Genomic DNA, 6,201 nt, shown 5'->3' with positions numbered 1-6,201 from the left:
TTCCAGGGCTGGTCCTTCCAGTGACGACATCCCGGCCCTCCCCAATACCTCCCTGGCAGGAATTTGATAAGCTCACCCCAGGCTTTCCTACATACTCTTGTGATCTGGACATTTCCCAGCTGGTGTCTGGTTCCTTTAAGCACTGATATTATGAGCCTCCTGGGGTGCATGTGTGAGCACGAACCTAGAGGTGTGTCTTTGAGGGTACCAAGGTTTATGGGCTTGAACTAGGGGCCCCATGTCTGTTGAATTATGAACATAAGTACAGTGCCTTGGAAATGCACAAAAGGCCATCATTTTCCCAACTTTATGTACCCTAAAGAGCCTCTTTGAGGAGGTAGCATTTGAGCTAATGTTTGGAAAGTTAGTAGGATTTTGAAAAGTATCCCCCTCAACTTGTTATTCTGAAAAATTTCAAACCTACAGAAAAGTTGTGAGACTAGTATTATATATAACCTTTGCCTAGACTCACCAGATGTTAACATTTAGCCATATTAGCTTTTATCCCTGTATCTACATGTAGATAAATATCTATATATACACATTATCTATGTATTCTGTACATCTGTACACTTTGTTTTTGAGACAGGGTCTCATTCTGTCGCCCAGGCTAGAGTGCAGTGGCATCATCATAGCTCACTGCAACCTCAAACTCCTGCACTCAAGCAATCCTCCTGCCTCAACTTCCCAAGTAGCTGGGACTACAGGCTCGAGTCATCACACCTGGCTAATTTTTATATTTTAAGTAGAGACCAGGGTCTTGTTCAGGCTGGTTTCAAACTCCTGACCTCAAGTGATCCTCCCCCCTTGGCTTCCCAGAGTGTTAGGATTACAGGCGTGAGCTATAAATGTCTTATAGCTGTTTTTTTTTTTTTCCTGAGTCAGGTTCAAGAGGAGTTTCTTTTAGGTGGAGAAGGCCTTAAGAAGGCTTAAGGATCACTGTGAGTTCAAGGATGCAGAAGTGTGAGAACTACAATAGTGATTTTTCAAAAAGGGAAAGAACCTGATTTCTGGAAACTATAAGGTGACGTGGGCCTTGACCCTGAGGAAGAAGATAGAATAGAAATTTTTCTAATTTAATGGTATGCTGAATTGATAATATGTTCACATGTTGGAAAAGGTTTGTTGAAAAGTCATCTCACCCGTTTTCTACACCCAGATTTTCTACCTAGAGCAGCCAGTATGATCAGCTTTTGTATATTCTTCCAAGAATGTATACATACATGTATAAAATCAAATATGTATGAAAATTCTTCCGTTTATTTTGTATACAATGGAGTATATTATCACTTAAGAGAAATCACTTAATTTCACTGTTATGGGGATTTTTTCTTTTTTTCTTTTTTTAAAAATATGGAACGCTTCACGAATTTGCGTGTCATCCTTGTGCAGGGGCCATGCTAATCTTCTCTGTATCGTTCCAATTTTAGTATGTGTGCTGCCGAAGCGAGCACTATGGGGATTTTTAAATTCAGCAAATATTTGTTGAGTACCGATTATGTACTAGGCACTGTCTTCTCAATATATATATTTGAAATGATTATAGCTCCACAGGGGGTTGCAGAGATGGTACTGAGATGGTGGGGGTGACAAGGTGCCGTTCATGCAGTTTCCCCCATGGTTACATCTCAGGTGATTATAGTGCAATATCAAAACCAGGAATTTGATCTGGGCAGTGATAGGCACTGTTTTCCATCTGGAGATAGAGCAGTGAACAAAACGAGACAGAAATCCCTGCCCTACTATTATGGGATTTATATTTTAAATGTGTGTGGTGGAGGTAGATGATAAACAAGATCAGTAAGTATGTTGGATGGTGAGGAGCACAGTGGGAAAATAAGGCAAGGAAGGGGATGTCCGTGTGGGTGTGTTTTTCAACTTCTTAGGACAAAAATTTCAAACATTCAGAGAAATTGAAAGAATTATAGAGAAAACCATGTGTCTACCATGTTACTACATTTCTGCATGTGTGTATTTGTGCAATTTTAAGTATAGTGGTCAAGGAAGCTCTTGCTGAGATGATGATGTTGAATACAGGCCCTAAGGAGTTGAGAGAGAGCTGTGCAGAGTTCTGGGGGAAGAGTTATCCAGGCAGAGGGCACGGCAAGTATAAAGATCCTTAAGCAGGTGCATTCTTGGTGTGTTCAAGAACATCAGGGAGGCCAGTGAGGCTGAAAAAAGGGAGATGAGGTAGAGAGAGAGCAGGGTGGAAGGGGGACTTTGTTGGATGGCACAGCGACGTGGGGTCTATAACTTCTACTCAGCAAGGTGGAAAGCCACTGGAGGGTTGTGAGCAGAGGATCGACACAGTGTAATTTATGTTTCAACAGGATCCATCCGACTGCTCCTGGTCACTAGACAAAAGGGAGTAAGGGTGGTAGCAGAGACACCAGTTAAGAGGCTAACTCAGCCAGGAGAGATGATGCCTTCCACCAAGGTGGTAGAGAAGTTGTTGGATTCTACGTAATTTTTGAAGGTGCAATTGGCAGAATTTTGAAGATCATTTCATTTCAGTTCATACAGAGTTTCCTCATTCTCTTTTTGGCAGCTGCCTAGAATCTCATTATACCATAATTTTTTTAACCAGTCCCTGATAGATGAATATTTAGCTATCTTTTACTGCTACAAAACAGACATGTATACAAATGACATTTGTACATGTCATTTTTCACATAAATGAGTATTTTTAGGATAAATTCCTAGAAGTAGAAATGCTGACTCATTTCTTGGATGTTGTATCAATTTTTGCTCGCACGAGAATATGGGTATTTCTCCAAACCAAAGTGTGACGACAGACTTTGTGATCTTTGCCAATGTGTTAAATGGAAATTGGCATGTCAGTGTGTTTTAATTTACACTTCTCTTATGAAAGAGTTTGAGTCTCTTTTCATGTTTAAGGTCTCTTTGAATCTCCTTTTCTGTGAAATGTTCATATCCTTTGCCTATTAAATTGTTGATATTTTTCTCATTTCATAGCTCTTTATATAAAGAAAATAAGCCCTTTGTTTATAATAAGAGTTGCATTTTTTTTTAGCAGTTTTTGTCTTTTGACTACTTACAGTGTTTTTTTGCCATGCTGAAAAGTTTTATTTTTATTAGTTGAATTTATCATTCTTTTAAAGCTCCTGGGTTTGGGATGATAGTTTTTTTTTAAATATCTTGGAAGATTATTGGAAGAGTCTCACATTTTATCTTAATATTTTTATGATATTTTGTAATATTAATACTTTCATGGTTTTAATTTTTACATGGAAAGCTTTCATCCATTTGGAATTTATCTTAGTGTAAGGCATGAGGTACAAATCCAAATTTATTATTTTGTCCAAATGTCATTTGGTAAACAATCCATCTTTTCATGATTTGAAACATCACTTTTATTATATTCTAAATTCCTATATGTATTTGGATCAGTTTCTTGACCTTGTATGTTCTAATCCATTGATCTACCTGTGCATGTGTATTTATTGTGCCTTTATGATATGTTCCAATATCTGGTAGGAAGAATTATTAAGGTGTGCTTTGGCTTGATTGTCTTAGGGAAAAAAAATATTTGGTAGGGGCCAAATAGGTGTGCAATTCAGAACAGGGCCTATTGGACCAGTCCTTATGGAGTTCTGGATTGGCAGTTGGGGAAATACGGACATACGGACAGCATATTTTCTTCAGCAAGCTCTTCAGCAGTCTTTCACAGTGTGCTTGTGGACAGGGGTAGAGTGTTGGCTCCTCAGTTGTGTGAGTGCAAGAGAAAGATGTGGCTGAGCAGAAGTAGGGGAATTCAGAGGCGGGTAGAGGGCTTAAGGGAGGCTTCCTGCCTCAGTTTACAGGAGCAGGTGATATACTAAGGGAGCACGGGGATGCGGTAGGATGGGTTTGTGGGGGTCAGGTGGTGGAGGGCCTCAAAAGCTGTGCTCGGGAGTTTGGGCTTTGTTCTAAGTTGCGGGGATTCCTTCAAAGTTTATCCTTGAGGAGGGAGGTGACTTAATCTGTTTTTGATCAGCTTTGTACTCGTGGAGGAGAGTTGAAGCCGGAGAGGGCTGGGGAACCTGCAGCGCTGGAGCCATATGTGGCCTTCTGAATCCTTGAGTGTGGCGTTTTGACTGAATCCAAATTTTACAGAACAAATCCTTTACTAAAGGGATTTGTTCTATGAAGTTTGGATTTGGCCGAGGGGCCGCACTTGGGGATCCAGAGGGCCACATGTGGCCTTGAGGCTGCAGGTTCCTCACCCCTGGGTGGAGTCTGGTGAAGTCCAGCTTTGGGCAGGAGCCATGGGTTGGGATAGGGAGGCTGAGCTGCTCTGACATGTCACAGTGCCATTTGGCCCTTCATCCTGGGCTCACCTGCCACATGGTCATTAGTGCTTCAGTTACTGGTACTCTTGCCAATGGCCGGTGGGGCTGAGCAGTCTCCCAGTCTTTGTTTTTCCCCAGAAATAGCTGGTGGCCCAGCCTGGGCCTTTAGTCTTCTGTTGTCATTCTCAGTAAGATTGTCAGTGTCCTTACTGCTTACCCTCCCCTGGAGATGGGGCTTTGGGAGATTAGGTAGCTGGAAACTATAGATAATCCCCCAAATGAAGGGCCTATAGCCAAGATAGGAGTGGTCTGGGGATTGGAGAAGGGCAAGGGAAAACGACTTAAGCATTTGTTGAGTGCTTATGGTACACAAGCAGGGTACTAGGCATTGGGGAAATATCTTGTATAAGATGCCTCTCCAAAGGAATTCACAATCTGATAATAATGTAGAACATTTTGAGTGAACAGTTACCTCTGGAGTGACAAGCAGCTGGGTATGTGGGGCTAGGAGTTCAGGAGAAGGTTCAGGGCTGAGAATTTGGGAGGGGGCAAGTCACCCAAGGAGGATGATTGGAGTGAAAAGAGACGTGGCTGAGCGTGGAACCCAGATAACACCACATTTTAGGGTCAAGAGGAGCCCCTTCAAGGAGTGTGAAGAGGACTTGGAGAGGGCCGTGTCCCAGAAAAGACGAAAAGAACTTCAAACAGGAGGGAGAAAACATCAGTGCTGTTGAGAAATGTCCATTGGATCTGTCAACGGTTGGTGGTCTCAGGGTGAGCAGTCTCAGAGGGTGTTGGGGCAGAACTCAATGGGAATGTTGGGAGGTGAGATGAGGGGAAGAAGATGATTGTTGGTATGAAGGGAAGGAGAGAAGATGGCTCAGTGAGGCTGCTGGCTATGCTCTGCCACCGCACCCACCATTGGCCTAGGGGCTGTGGCCACCCCACCTCCTGCCCTGCTCAGTTCCTGGCATGTTGTCTTAATGGTTTCTGTCTGCCAGGGAGGGGCCACTCCTCAGCCTCTCTCATGTGCTTCCTGAGCTCCTAGGCAGATCTCAGGCTTCTGGGCCCTGGCCACCCCAACAGAGGCAGAGGTTTGATGTTTTCAGAGAGGCCTTAACTGGCTGTCTTGTCTAAAATACCCCTTCTGCCCCCATGTCCCCTCATTAGCTCCTTACCTGCACCCCTCCTTTGTAGCACTTACCTTGTAGATTATATATTGTATAATATTATATATTGTTGCACCTGATATAGTTTAATGTTTAGGTTGTCTCCTCCCAATAGAATGTAAGTACTATTTAGAGCAGGTACTTTGTTTTTGGTTTGTCTGTCGCTTTATCTTCAATCCCAAATTGCTGGTATGAGGAGTTCAAGGCTGCAGTGAGCTCTGATTGTGCCACTGCACTCCAGCAGCCCGGGCAACAGAGTGAGACCCCTTCTCTAAAAATAAAAAAATTAAAAAAAACATTTGTTCTTGGCCTTTTAGCTAAGGTCAAGTTTAATATCTGTTCTTACCAGTTTAACATCTGATACGTCTTCTTTCCAAATTCCTGGTATGTAGTAGGGGCTTAGTAACTACTGAATGAATGAACCAGTGAACAAATGACTGAGTGAATAACTGAGGGGCAGTCCCTGCTGGGTTCTGGCAGGTATCACAAACGTGGATGATTGTGGTCCTCCTCAGAGGAGCTGACAGTGGGAGATAAGCACTTGCAGAGGGCTAAGCTCTGCAAGAGGCTGGGGAGGCCCCCTCTCCACCTAGTTTCATGTGTGTTGCTGGAGGTGATTTAGAAACTGAGTTCCAGTGGGGGAGCCTTAGCCACTCAGGCTGAGGTCTCCCAGCTGCTCTTCTTTTACTCAGTGTTCATCTCACACAACCTGTCCCTGCCTGCTCCCTCTTAAAAGACTG

The 6,201-nt window shown here is 43.1% G+C and overlaps 1 non-coding gene and 1 pseudogene across 1 annotated transcript; one reads left to right on the top strand and one right to left on the bottom strand.

The window, feature by feature from the left end:
* Positions 1–1,347: 1,347 nt before the first annotated feature.
* LOC138392676 (U6 spliceosomal RNA) lies at positions 1,348–1,454 on the bottom strand. Its single transcript, XR_011234962.1, has one exon. It is a non-coding gene; the product is annotated as a U6 spliceosomal RNA (small nuclear RNA).
* Positions 1,455–5,758: 4,304 nt separating this feature from the next.
* Positions 5,759–5,872, top strand: LOC138392648 (U2 spliceosomal RNA; annotated as a pseudogene).
* The last annotated feature ends 329 nt before the right edge of the window (positions 5,873–6,201 follow it).

This window comes from Eulemur rufifrons, chromosome 9 (assembly GCF_041146395.1).
Source record: "Eulemur rufifrons isolate Redbay chromosome 9, OSU_ERuf_1, whole genome shotgun sequence".
Classification (NCBI taxonomy): domain Eukaryota; kingdom Metazoa; phylum Chordata; class Mammalia; order Primates; family Lemuridae; genus Eulemur; species Eulemur rufifrons.
Note: the sequence above shows the minus strand (reverse complement) of the source record. Positions and strands in the feature narration are given on the sequence as shown.